Source organism: Oncorhynchus kisutch, linkage group LG13 (genome assembly GCF_002021735.2).
Source record: "Oncorhynchus kisutch isolate 150728-3 linkage group LG13, Okis_V2, whole genome shotgun sequence".
Lineage (NCBI taxonomy): Eukaryota > Metazoa > Chordata > Actinopteri > Salmoniformes > Salmonidae > Oncorhynchus > Oncorhynchus kisutch.
The window spans coordinates 37,660,459-37,676,115 of NC_034186.2; the positions used below are offsets into that span (position 1 = coordinate 37,660,459).

Here is a 15,657-nt window from a genome sequence, read left to right on the forward strand (position 1 = left end):
TAACCAAAGAGAGAAACTAACCCACGTCTCTTAAAGGGACCGCCGCGTGCCCGATGCTGCTTCAGTGCTTCTGTTGTGGTCACATGGAGCCATTACATTCGCTTGTATGCAGACGCGAGCTCTCGCTATCAAACACGCTCTGTCGGACGCACGCACGCACACACACACACACACACACTTGCAATAATAGGTTACGCTATAAGGCCCGGTTTCAAGAGCTTGCTTATGTATACCCGAATTTATTATTTATGACTGTAATATTACAATGTTTTGAATAGGCTGAAATGAGCGTGGTGGACAGTGTACACAATATCATCATGCGTAAACTAGCAGTCATCAGAGAAAAAGCCATGCTTCCCTACATGCACATGCTCCCAAAACTACCATCCCAAATTCAATTAGTTGTTCTTAATCATCTAGGCCTAGTACAGTATAGCCCAGCCTACAAGTCCTTCACACAGCAAAGGCTTAACTTTGAACTCACAAATGCCAAGCCATATCAACACCGACCATTTCAACAGTACCAAGTCTGCAACAGAAACGTCATGGATAGGTAAGGCCAGAAAGGCTTCTACATTATCCCTTAAATATCACAATGCAAACCCAAACAACCACAGTCATTTTAAATGCCAGCTCCAATCGACCAGTTCATACCATAGACTAGCTTCGATGTTGAGTAAATGACTAGAGAAAAGGGTCTAACATGACAAACGATAAAAGCATGAGCTGCAGCTTGCTGTAAGGACTACAAGCAAATGTCAACAACATACTTGACAGAGAGCAGCTTCAGTTCACCTTTAAATGAACTGCATTAAAAGCACATGCTGTTGACAATTTGATCTTGAATGGATATTGAACGAAATGGAAAAGAGGACATGAATAATAGGCTATATTCAGGCATTGGCCCTGGATTCAATCAAATTAAAATAAATAAATGGAAACGTCTTGATAATATCTGAAAGTATCCACCGACTAATAGAAATACTTTGTTCTATATGATGAAAGAGAAAAAGTCTATTGATTTCTACACATAGCATCCCACTAGTCTTTATACTGTACAGACTGTCCTTCATTTCCAACACTGTTTTGCTGATGATTCGTTTAAGAACACAAGGCCACTTCTGACACCACAACAATATAGGCTAATAAACAAGGCATATGCATTATTAAAAAAAATGTAATACTCACATTCAAATAATGATACAACCCTCTGTTCTAGGGATTCATCTTTAGTAATCAAATGGCACACTAAAGGCTATAGGCCTGCATAAACATTCCATGATGGCTCACATTGGCAAACAAGCGAATTCTGAATTCCCATTCAACTCCTGATGCGAAGCCATTCTGTCAGTAGAGTGAGAGCCACGGATCCACAAATGCTCAAAAGATGTTCCATACATTTCCGGTACATTCATCAAACAAAGCTTGTACGCACACCGTCTCCGGGAGCACTATGGAAGTACACCGGTCATAACATGTTATCGAGAAATTCACCACAAAACCAGGAGAGGAGAAAGAGACGCAACTGTCATGGTCAGAGGCACCGGGAGCTTGGCTGGGGCAGGGAGAAACTCTCACAGGCCACGGGGGTCACACGGCCAATAGAAATGTGATGTCACCAGCATTAGGTATGCTTATTGACACACATGGTTGAGAAACCCTGGGACACTGTGGTGAACACGGCCGTGACCAAGCGCTCTGCAATAGCCTCAGATTCCAAAATAGCATAACACCAGAGCCTCCCTCTCTGGTTCACAGTGCATAGACATCAGTGAAAAAAGAACTACTCTCTCTTTTGATGTATTGCAGCTCACTGAATAAAGCCGGCTTAAAATCCATTCCACTATCAAAAGAACATTGGATATCATAATGCACAAAACTTAATTCCCCTCAACAACAACCCAAAAAATATTAATCTTATAAACTAGGCCAGTATGTAGCTCATTTTGTCATATAAAATGCCAATGCCATTATTGTACAATGCAGGGAGAGAATACTTAGGCCTATCTGATCGAGGTCAACACGCAATCTTACTTTCATCTGATTATTCGAGGTAGGAACAGGCCAGTCACTCCAATCTCAGATTATCATGAAAAGCCATTGACAACGAGTTGCCATTCAATAACATTATAGGCCTATATGACACTTTCCACTCTGGAGGTCACCATACTTCTTTGCCACACCCATTCTTGTTGAATATGAATACGAAATCAGTAGCATATATATATATATGTTGCTGGAGTTAGGCTATGCTCACCAGAAAGCATGTAATGTGCATTGTATTGCATCATGTTACAGAGTTGAAGACATATACCAGATAAAACAATGGATTAATAAGTGTAATAAAGATTGGAAAGATTAATCATTTCTTAATCATTCATCATCATTATTTGATCATGTGAAACATAATTTTACCAACTTTGGAGTATTTGGTGCCAAATTAACATAAATTCTCTTTTTGAATAATAACCTAATCACTAGTCCAGTTACTGCTCTTTTAGCCTAATGATTATGTGCTTTATATAAATCCTCAAATACAGTTTGCTCTTAAATCAGTTAAAAGAAATAGCTGTATTCATACTATCATTCCTATCATTGCAGTCAAAATGGTAGGCTAGTTATATGAAATAGTGTTTTTATCTGAATTCCTCAACTCATCAATTTAAGGACATGGCTAAGAATAAACTAAACCAATTAGACCTGGATACATTTTGAGAAGTCTGTCATTTCGTTTGTGAGGGATCATTTCATAGTAGGCCTAACTGAGCGTCTACATAACTAGATGTTAATATCTACAACACACAAATGACAGTCTCCACACACACACACAGACACAGACACAGACACACACACACACACACACACACACACACACACACACACACACACCTTAAAGTTATGAAATAAATATTGGTGTATCAATGACGTGAAAGTGCAATACTAAAACAGTAGGCTACAGGCAACCAATGGACGATGTTTGATTCTGCTGAGACATCCCCTATTCTTCATGAGAAAATGGAATCTCCCACATGCGAAATGTAAAACCGAGGCCAGACAATGGAATGAACCATTTCGCTGAATCAAAATTACAAAGCATTATAACGAGTCTCTCATACATGGCACATGTCTGACTCTACTGTAGGCCTACAACCATGTTTCATTCATGTGAATAATAGCGCGTATTTAAAAAGTATCAATCGGTTTTCATATTTTCAGGCTACCCATCATCCTATAGGCCAAATACCCACTATTGATATTAGGCTTACACATTATATTGAATTTCAAACCTCGAATCCGTTTCATGCATGACCGTAATGAAAACACAGACCGTACCTAGTTATGTATAGCCTAAAACTACAGTACAGTATGACAATGTGAATGTTGTGTGAAATTTCATCACGTACAGTTCGTTACAAAGCTTTATGCATTACTCTTAAACAAACCAAAATTCGATTCGTTGTTCACGCATTCGAAAAGGTATATGATCTATAATGTATCCTTCTTGGCTACTCCTTCAATAACACCCAAACTTGAATTATATTTTATACAAGGGTGAGAATGATTCATATGCTGTTACGAATATATAGGCTTTGAAGCTACTTTGTAGTTCAAATGAACTGTTTTCAGAAAGCTATCATTTCAATATTATAGGGGCACCAACAATGGAAGAAATGACTTGGTTTGCCAATATTATGATTATTATAATATAAACTTATTAGGCTAGTTGATTTTTACAGAAACAGACCAAACCAGTCTATGACAAAGTTATAACAATGTTTTCTTTCAAGGGATATAACCACTGTCATCAATCCATACTTAATCATTTATCTTCGTTTCATAATTGGAAGGTTAAAAGATCATTAGAGTCAACCTATCATATAGGCATTTCAAGTAATAGCCTTTAACATGATTTAGGGTAAAATTCTTGGATTTTTCACAAGGATTTGTTATTAGCCAAAGTATTTTCTCATAGGTCAAAATATAGCATATTTCTCCAGTCGTCATAATAGGCCCTACTGTTTTTTGATAGCCATTGGAAACAGTTAGCAATCTAGGCTACTATGGAGAACTTCAAGATAACAGTTAATAATTTAAATATTCACAAAAACATCAATAAATATATAAAAGACCTTTACATGTACTGCATGGTGTGAAATTAACTGAAGTTACTGCATTATTACCTATAAAAAACACCACACACAAGGTTAATAATTTACAGTAGAAATTGGTACTGAGATTTCTGTCAAACAAAAAAATATTGTATTTTGTGCATGGTCATTACGGGCTACAGTAGCATATAAACCCTTATCACTAGTTTATCAGAAGACCAATTCCCCGTTAACAGGAGCTGGGCTCAGCCCGCCCTAGACTTTACCGCGTCTCCTCATACAAAGCGAATATTCACGACATCTATTTATTCTGTTAATCTACCACCGCACAGATTAAAATGACTGACAGGTGCTGAGCTAGCCAATGAGAGCTCGCGCTCTTGGCCTATGATTATTTAGCGGTCTGGTTAAATTGGATTTGTGTAGGGGTAGATGTGTTGCTGTTCTGGGACTGCAATCAATATATGTACAATATTAACCAAAGAAACAAGGCAACCCAGCTATAGATGAGATCGTTGAAGACTTTGATTTTGTTGAAGACATAAGCAAGTAGATCGAAGCATGTTCAGCAGTGATGACAGGCCTATAAATTACTTTTCTACAACAACAATCATATTTAATTTGAGTAACATGTAAACCTCAATACCTGACATTATAGGTGAACTTATGGCCAATGGGAGACTACATTTACATAATTTAGCAGATGAAGAGCAAATAGGGTTAAGTGCCTTGCTCAAGGGCACACCGGAAGATTTTTCACCTAGTCGTCTCCGGGATTCGGTAGACCATAGCTGAGAAATTGACAAATGTATTTTCTTGAAATGTTTTGAGACGGTCATTTATGCATGGGGCCTGATTTAGGCATTCTAAACCAGTATAAAGCAACATTTGCACCTGTAAATGTCAGATATAGTATAAATTAGCATTATGACAATAGATTCATATTTCATCTTTGTTTTTGTCTTACCTTCCTAACATTGTACAGGTGACGGTCTGTAGGCCTATATCTGGTGCACAGTTAACAGTATATTTTTTTTAAGTACTGTTTTTGAATACTTCCAGGCCCTCCTCTTTCCTTGGTGCAAAACCACCTCATAATTCAGCCTTAGGTGAATTCATTATGGACCATCAAAGGACCAGGCACGCCCCCTTCCTGCGTCATGTCCTGTTTTATAGGCTTCCATGATAGGTGCACTGTCCACATGGCATAGCCTATACTGTATGGCTGGATGCAGGTTTCTGGTAGCCTGTACATTTATAGAGGAAAATATTTTCGTCAGTGCCTTACCTTTGAACTATTATTTGACTAATGTGTAATGTCTCCACATAGTAAGCCTAAATAATAGAAGTAGCCTAGGCTAAGTTGATAAAGGTTGCATACATTTTACAATGATTAATAGTACACCATATTGTTAAATCAATAATGTTATGATAACATCTATAAATGTACAATGTAAATAGTTATAATATTGTGTACTATTCATATTTCTCATTGGTCATGGCAAAGTATCCCATTTCCGATGTCTTTTTACCATCGAATAACCGGCTACTCCTAACAATAATTAAAATGTAGTTATAAAATAATAATATGGCTTTGATGGGCTAACTATAGAAACTATCAAATCAGCCGTTAGAATGAAAGCGTCTATAGGCCCTCAAACGAATCAGCCTCTGTTACTTGTAGGCTGCTGTTGCTGATAGCTGCTTTGACTTGAATGTACGAATAGTCCACTATCGTATAAATCCACCCCATACATCGTTGTAATTTATACAATGATAACACAGGTCTAGAGATAGATTGGGACTTTGCAAAGTTGTATATACCAATACTCGCATTGCTTCACAAGGATTTGTAGCCTAACATGAACTGAATAGGCTACCAAAAGGTATGGCCTACAACTGACTTTATGCCATACGGTAGCCTATATTGAGAACAAAATAACAATTTACTTAACATTATTCACACCCTTTAACTTTCACCCCACATCGATAAAATAACATAAGTATAGCTATGGCTAATGCCAATATTGCCATTTACCATAGGTGCAGAAAATCCAACATGACTTATGTTTCTTCTATTCTTCTGAAATGAATGAACGCTACAGATCACAGCTAAAGCAATGTTAGCCTACTAGTTTAAAACGGACACATTTACCGCAAAGAAATTGCATAGAAATAATTTACCTTGCTTGTATGAGTCTTTCTCAGATTTCAGCACCTGTTGCCTGTTGAATATATGCATAAAATATAATGTCAACTATATATATATAAATACCTCCCTAACTTTCCTATATATATATATAAAGTTGATGTTACACATAAACAGGTGTACTTATGCAAGAAAACATTGTTAATATCAGAACTAAATCTATTCAGATGGTGCACAGTCCAAAATGCACCGAAGATGACATATAGGTAGGCCTATTTCAGCAGCTGATTTTAAACGACAAGAGCACAACTATTTTGTGATGGAAAATTGGCAGCATTGTACATGCTTAGTCTACTTATAAATATTTTCGGGCTTTGGATATGAAAATGACAGTAACATGCATCCCTTTACCCAGTGGGTGAAGGGAGAGAGAGGGGAGAGGAGAGAGTACACACACACGCAAAACCTGCTACCACTCAATTGCAAAAACCTTTGCACATTTATAACGCAATTAAGCTTTTTGATACACCAATAAAGTTCAGAAAAAAAACAAGTCCAGGCAGCTAGACTAAGATAAATAATATAGGCCTACCATCACTTAACAAAAAATGTAAGCTGAACTCTATTTCAACTGGTCACAATGTCATAAAAAAAATATAAACCGAGAATATCTATAGATAGTATTTTTCTCGGTTCTCTTGAGGCGTGGAAAAATAAAGTTTATCTAAAATAATACAAGTATTTTGTGTGTTGCCAAGATTCTCTTGGCTCTATTGTTGTCCGCTGCAAAGGCTGATTAATTAATTTCACACTGTAGCTCCAGAGAAGATTTTCCCACAAACAAGTGACCGAGAAAAATGTAGCCCCAAAGAAAGTCAACATCAAGTTCAACAACGTGCTGGCGCTCATTAGCATGACAATGGTGTCTGGGAGCACAGAAGTCTTCTTAACAAGAGGGTCTGGCGTCAAGACACTCCACCTCCCAGACCCCAGAACATTTTCCCAGGCTCTCCTAACAATCGCACAACTGTTTGCTTTAAACGCCAGCGCTGGGGCCACTCGGTTCACCCCATCATTACTCCGCGGACTGCACAATGGACGATTCCGTTAAGACATGACATATTAACGCCGACATACTGCTAATGTTTTCTTACTTTTCAATGGAAGTAAAAATGTGTAGGCTATATCATTTCAAACCACTTCAATAAATAATTTTAAAAAACTAACAATAAATGCAAGTGGATTATAATGCTGTTATTCCGCTATTAGGACAAATATTATTATTATAGACTACTTTTGTAATAAGTAAAACAATAAAACAATAAACAATAAAAAGCAGTAGGCCTACCTAAGCAATTCCAAAGTACCACCAAAATTGACATTTTTTAAGATCTTATAACCAACTCAAGTAGGCTTGACACCCGTTGCTATAATAATAATGGTCATGCATACTTACATACCGTAAATCCAATAAAATAGGCGTTACTGATGTCCACATTGAATTTCAGTTAGGCTATAGAATTTTTGATGATAGAAAAACTCGAGTTCTGCAGTAGCAGTGTAGAGTTTGCTACAGCTATACGAGTTTGAACTGAGCCAGCGAGAAATAAACCCGGAGCTATCTTGCATAGATACACTTTGAAAGAGACCAAATGTATGTACTGAGTCAATCCAATCCGGAGCAGTTTACTACAAACACTGGCATTAGTCTACTTTTGCTTGAGTGGCCTGAGACAAGAAAACTGGCCAAACGACTCTCTAATTTGTGCAAGTGTCCAGACTGCCAGTCAGTCCCGCACCACATGTCGTTGGCCTCGTCACGAGCCCGCCTGGCGTGGACGTGTCCAGAAACCCAAACAGTTCTGCTCCTCTATTCATTGTCCATTGTGAATTGATGTCTATTGTTCCAAATCTGTGTGAATTCTCCTTTACCCTTTTTAGTTACGCCCATAATCTTTTTCTGAATCACTCGCTAGACAAGAGACAGAGATATATGTAGGCTAGTGTGGAGGCAGAAGTAGATAGATCTATAGAAGGGATCCAACACGACTTAGATCCATGAGCAGAGAAATAGAACGCTTGAATGCCTTTTCCCATCACTCGCCAAGACGCAATACACCCAAATGCCAGCCAGCTACATCTCCAAGTGAATCTTAACTTTTACCCATCAAATGTTTCCTTTTTTTCCACTTAACATTGGCTACAATTACAACTCCATCATCCAACTCCACATTATTTTAAGCCGACTCTCTTGCAATCCTCGCAGAAAGGCTGGATGGCACAGTTCTAAAAATTGCTGGCCTACATTTCGGCACCATCGCATCAGCGGAGAGGGACCCGTCACTGCAACCACGGGTCCCCGTGCTGCGCCTTGTTGCTTGAAGTAACACTTGCGTCAACTGCTTGCCTAGTCACTGAGTCAAAACGCGAGAGAGTGAATACGCGCCAAGCCTTTAGTCCCGTTCAGAAATAACAAGGAACATGCATGCGCAATTATTAGAGGTGGATAAGACACCGTTTCAGCCGAGCAAATGAGCGAAGCACTGACTACAGCCTCCTCTTGTCGAGGACCACTATGAGAAAGGATGATTTCCTCTGGGTTCTGTATAGGTTCTGGGTCACGTTGCCTTACGTGGGTCTCGGTGGCTACGTCTCCATCCTCAGACCGCGCACAACCGTGTGCTGTTGAATAGTGTTTTCTCATGCGACCACAGAGTTAACGCTTGTAACAAATGAGCAGGTACTTCATTCGAAAACACGACGGATAGCCTGATTGCAGGTGGATTCCGCGTTGAGTTGAAAGATACGTGCAAGTCCAAGCGCCTCGTATTTCACTACGTGAGTGAATACGTGCTTACGTCAGGAACCGGGATCGTTACCCTCCTTAGACGATTCAATGGTATCGTGAGAGGTTTCAGTAGGTTATTAGCAAAAACAACGTTTTGTGCATTTTAGTGTATAGCTATGGTTGATATTTTGGCAAATAACGTGTCTTAGTTGGAAGAGCATGGCACTTGCAACGTCTAGATTGTGGGTTCGATTCCCACGGGGGACCAGTACGAAAACACATGAAGATGTATGTAACTCACTACTGTAAGTCGCTCTGGATCAGAGCGTCTGCTAAACTGCAAATGTAAAACATTTTGAGAGGGAGATATCTGTTTCACTTAATGTGCCCCTACATTTATTTACACTACAAACTATGATAGGCTTATACACATGTAGCATGTTCTTTTTTCAGTTGTGTGTGTGTGTGTGTGTGTGTGTGTGTGTGTGTGTGTGTGTGTGTGTGTGTGTGTGTGTGTGTGTGTGTGTGTGTGTGTGTGTGTGTGTGTGTGTGTGTGTGTGTGTGTGTGTGTGTGTGTGCAACAAGTTGATCAGCTTTCCTCAACATATTTGTTTGGGTTCTCCTCATATTTGATCATGATTTAAATTGTTGTACGAAGACTACATCCTATTGTGGTTCTGAAATTTCTCTTAATTTATGTCTGTTGAATATCTGAATATAATAGGCATCACATTGATCAATTAGGCCATGGTAATAACAAATGACAACCTTTGCAAGTTTTGAAGGCATCAGACAAAAAAGCTTCTGGTTAAATGAATTACGGAATAGGCCTATAGACACCTGCACGAGAGTAGTTTAGCATTGCCTATGTTTAGCATGAATTTATTTAGATAATATAAAAATGAATATCAAAGCGTTTCGTTTGATTGACTGTCTTTACAGTCTTTTTCGCAGCTCATCTGACCAGATATAGTTTTAACGACGCAAAGAAAAGTGGTAAAAGTATAATAATAATAATGTCATAGCCTACATCTTTCGATTAAATCTGAAGTAAAAACGTACATCTTTGCTGCAACTCAATGTCCCTTTGAGAAACAATTTGATTTTGATAATAACCATAATCTTTAACGATCAATGTCAAGGGCAGCAGAACTCGTTTGAATGAGCTGGCCCCTAACTTGGGCCTCTACATTTTGTAACGGTTCTCAGTGTATACAAGGAACCAATTGGACAAAGAATATAGGATACTTTTATTAACAGACGTAAATCCACAGATTAATTTAGCTAAATATCAGCAAGCTATAACTTGGAGGTAAATGGAACTCATTCATGTAATCTATAGTTTATCCATGAAAGATAATGAATAACTCGTTTTTTTGTTGGTCAGGAATGCCAGACAGCCTACACTTCACACAACCGCAACGCTTGAAATAACCTAAATAGCCTACATATCAAACATATTAGGATCTATTATTACTATTATAATTTTAACTACGTATTTTTATTGAATAGGTGTAATATTTAGTATAAACCTGATTTGAACTGTAAATTTATACAAACTGAAAATGAGGCATTTCACCTAATTCATGGCATCGCGTGGTAGCAGACTTAATTTATCTCACTGTAAAAATCAGTTATAAGCCTATATATGCCTTGCAAAGGCAGCTTTTTTGGCGTTAATGGCTCCTATTGACTACTAGACATTGTTAAAGGAGTGTGAATACAATCCTATAAAATAAGCCTACATGACCGTTTTTGAGACTCACGAATTTCATCATGTATCTGAGTAGACTATCTCGAAACTGGCAATTTTGTTTAAATCCTAAACCACCCCAAGATAAAGGATTCAAGCAAGGACTGAAGCAACTGCAGAAACAGCGACGCCCATCGGACGAAAGTACTAGTCCATGGAATGCACGAAATCTGATTAATATTTATGAATAACCTATTATACAAAATGAAATGGCTATTGGTCACACTTTCATTACATTGTAAGGAAAGTATCATTATTAGTCGTAGCAATTAGTAGTATATTTGTAGCCGTCTATAAACAGACGAGACACATCATTTTGAATATTTTTATGAGATATAGACCTAATCACATTTGGTAATGTATTTAATTGCACTCAATTAAACGTTTTCTTAAATAATAATGTGGATGACATAAAATACTATGCTGGAAGAAGACTCCAGGTGACATGATGTTAATAACCCAAGAGAACAATTCAAACGTCATTTGATTATCCTCGGTATTTTAAATATAAAGAAAATAAATCTCGAGTCATGCTGTGTTATTGAAAAATCCCCATAAGAACATATACAGCTAGAAGATCACAACGCCTGAAAAATCTGTAGCCTACTGGACCCGACCACAATCAAATTCTATCAAGACAGTTGGTGACGAGATCTATGCATTTATCGAAAGTGAATCAAACAAAGCTAACAACCGATAATTTAATGTCAATCTTGGAAATTGGAAATTGTGGTTGCCTAACATTAACTATATGATTCTGCATTGACTTTTATTTAACATAGTGAAGAATAATTTGAACTATATTATCAATTTTATGCTAACATATATTTAAAATCTGAGGGGTTTATTATTAATATGCTTATAAAGCGTTGTTGTTTTCATGTTTCAACCTGGGCATAAGAGCAGAGCAATATTACTTTTCGCTGAAAAAGGGTGTGGTAAAACCTATGAGAGCCACATACATTAGACACGTGCTGCCCAACTACAGAAAAAAACAGGTTCACTATTGCCATTCAAATTAAAGGTGCATTTAGAGTGAGACTCCGTTTTAAATGTGATCTGTGTGGAACACCTTATCCAGTAATTGCATTTCTATTTATCAAAGAACACTCTCATGTTTTCCAATTAAGTGAAACATACAGGAGTATATGATCAATCTAATATAATATATTTATAATTATCTGAACTATCAATAATCTATCAATAATCTATCAATGAGACATATAATCTCACAGGAAAAGTTACTTCATGACCGTTTGGAGTTTTGAAATATATGACGTATTGTACAGTATTAAACTCATATATCTGTAATATATCTGTAATATATCTGTAATATATCTGCAACTGCAGCAATTCCTTTGGAGTAACTGGATTTCTGTTGGATGATTCTATTGGTGGAATACCTCTGGTGTACCTTAACCCACTGCACATGAATGGTCTGTATATGGTTTGCTATAAATATCCCAAATGTACACTAGGTGTATTTCAGCATATTATTATGACAGAGAGTCCTTTAATTAATTTGCAGTGGGTTAATTCAGGGTCATGCACAGTGTTTCTCGGTAGTCTTAAACAAATCTACTTTGAAACAAAAGTATACACCTCACACACATGGCTATGGGCTTTTAAAAAAGGAAGACACCTGTACCATGTCAGATATAGAGTTGAAATGTATTCAATTTTAAGTTTGCATCCCAATATTAGACTTTATATATATTACAGAAGACTGAAATATAACAAAACCGTTTGGCATAGAAACAATGGATTTTTATTTTATTTTTTAAGGTTGATATTTATGAAATTATGAAAAATATGAATAACGTTCCACCCATTAGGCCACTAGGTCATTTGACTGCAGGAAAGGGCTACTTGGAGTTGAATTTAATAAACAATGATTTTATCTTGTCTCCCTCTGATGAGGAGAAAGAGAACGACAAACATAATTTAACTGCCACACTGCAGTATTAGACTATAAATTACTATTATCATATAATTTCCTTCCATCATATATGCATGTTTTAATTATCTTATAATTTGAGCATATAAACTGCTATATGTAAATGTAATAATTGAATGCATAATAGTAGAATCGAAGGCAATATCGTCCAACCTGACACAGTGAGTTATACAAACACAAACATCCCATTTTAAATTATGCAAAAGCATGCACAACGATTAGTCCCATACATTTGTGTCTATCAATCCCCTCTCAGCGGTGAGTTGATCAGTCATTGATAGACAGAATTTCAAATCAACCCTCAAATCAATAGACACAGAATTACTTAATTATAGACACAGAATTACAAAATTGCCATAATATTCTGCATGTAACATAATCCATAAATCACGTTTTTTTTATGTACACTACCAGATATAACCGCATAACACCACTGAATCGCTAGAGTCAGGTTCAATGGTTTACAAGTGACCAAATCAAGGGTCTCACTTTTGAGAATTACAATAGCCATACTTCAAAGGGCTTGACCTCACATCAGGGCATTAAGGAGTCTCATGGGTCATGCATCAAGTCAAAGAGAGACCAAATATTTGAGGGCACCCTAGCCCGCTAACCCTACACCAATTAGTACTAACTGCCTATAGCCTATAAAGAGCTATTTTGATGACAGGGCTCAGTTTAAAATCTAAATTAGCTTCAGAATATTATCAAAAGATTAACTGCTGGGTGAAATGAGTCTAGGAAACCGCCTCATAGCTATGCTCACAAATGCATGACCTATAGAATCAGCCATTATCAACTGAAAATATCCCTGCATGCTATTCAGGGAGAAGAAATTTGGAAGGTACTCCCAGAGAAATGCCAGAGTTGAAGAGTGTAACATCAGTCAAACAATCTACAGAGCATGGCATGCAGAGGGAACAGCACGTGCCCCTTCAATCCACTTAAGATTCATACACATATGAGATGTAGCTAAGTTTGATTTACACCATATTCATTGTTATGCAACGTCCTATAAACCAGAAAACAAAACCTGCATAGATAGCACCCATGACTACTACTGCCAGGGTCTAGGTCTAGTAACCTTTACTATTCACCCTTCTCTACCCTGATGCAGCTACCACCACCCTTCACCTAAACAGTTGAGTAAGGAGAACCTGAGCCAAATCTAACATCAACACTCATTATGCCAGCAACACAAGTGAGTCAGGGTAGCAGTTATTGCACCGACGCCATGCCCTGTGACCTGCAATGTACATTATACTATCAGCAGACATTTCCAATTGACTTAACGCAGAGGCTCTCGGAGGGATAACGCCCACCTGTATCATCAATAAATATATAATCAACATCATCAATGGAGGGAGGTCTAGAGGCAAGTTTGATACGGGAGCAAGCACATTCACTTTGGGCAAATTCTGGATTCTGTCTACACAATTCTGACATCAGAAACAAGAAATCATGAGATGAAAATACATGGCATATGTCAACGCGAATATATCCATGACACATCAATAAATACGTGTAATGTAATAAACAGCCTCAACTTGCGCAGCTCTGAACTTGAGCTGGCCTATCATTTCACAAGAATTCCATGTGAATGATAACAAATGGAAATAGGCTAATAATCTTAACTTGATAAGATTAAGGTAAGGTAGAACCTCTACGTTTGTCTCCCCACAGCAATGATACATATCAAATATGTCATTCCTTTTATATGCATAACATAACATGTGTGAAGGAAATGTACATTCAGAATAATTACATTATCTAGCTAGTAGCATTACGCACGACTCAACATTATACCCATGGAATGTAGTTCATGTAGCGTACATTGTTAAATTGCAAAATGTTTACTCTGAAATTATAAGCAATAATCCACAGATGGTAGTCGATGCATAATGAATAATACAAAAACAATTCTGTGAAATGAAGGTTGTAAAGTAGCCTGCTTTGAGGCCTAAATCAGCAAGAAAAATAATACAGTTGATAAACTTACAGTGTGCGTCCTGGAGAGTTCTTGCAGAGAGGGAGATGCTTATTCGTTCCCTGCCATGAGAAAAAAGACTGGGTTCTATCTGCCTCCCCTCTTTAATTACAAGCGGGATGAATTTTATGCTAATGAGAACAACTCGCGCAGCATAAAGGAAGGGAGCAAGGGCCAAATTCGCCTCTCCTTTCCCATGCAATTCCGACGGTCAAGTTCAAGCGCAGAGACTTGTGCAGACAATTATCATTCAAAACACGTATGTGTATAGGAACATAGCCTATGTGCAAAATTCGTTGGGGGAGGTAGTCCTCAAAATGTTTCTTTACCATTTAGGCATTTTGGTAGAGCCAGCCATTTTGCTATAATTACCTACCCCCCTTGTGGAATATGAAGATGAAATCAAGGTATCTCGAAAATAATCAATAGCCAGATTTAAAACCATAAAGTCAATGAAATAGCTTAAACATGACATTGAACAGATTTGGCTCAGTGAACATTTGAATTCAGAGGGAGGCCTACATTCTGGTAACATGTCGCAAATATATAGAGTAGGTAAGTGTTAGGAATTGCAATTAAATTGAACTGCTTCACTTTCTCAATGTATTATTTATTCTCATCTCATCTCATCTCATCTCATCACATCATTCAAAGTTCATACATCTGGCCAATCCAGCTCCATTTCATGTTTTGTCGAGGTACAGTAACACAACCACCATATGGTACCTCTAAAATTCCCATTTAGTTTCCCTGTCTCAACATACAGTAGGCATATAATATGGTCAGTAAAGGGAACGGTAGGGTAACAGTAGAGAAGAGTATCAGAGATGTATGAAGCACAAGAAGATTTAGGATATATACCCGGACAGAAAATGGCTTGGAAATAACATTTAAACAAATAACTTTTAAAAAAC

At 37.5% G+C, this 15,657-nt stretch overlaps 1 long non-coding RNA gene across 4 annotated transcripts in view; it reads right to left on the reverse strand.

Moving 5' to 3' along the window:
* Positions 1–14,936, reverse strand: part of LOC109901546 (uncharacterized) — a 50,826-nt gene extending 35,890 nt beyond the window's left edge. Inside the window, exons 1-2 of one of the 4 annotated variants that reach the window (XR_002256753.2) lie at positions 7,719–8,856; positions 6,294–6,334 (exon numbers count right to left, since the gene is read on the reverse strand). This is a non-coding gene — a long non-coding RNA (uncharacterized LOC109901546). Of the gene's footprint in view, positions 1–6,293; positions 6,335–7,718; positions 9,097–14,755 lie in introns of those variants that run through there. The other 3 variants (XR_004202390.1, XR_002256752.2, XR_002256754.2) reach the window with 3 other exon arrangements.
* Positions 14,937–15,657: the final 721 nt, after the last annotated feature.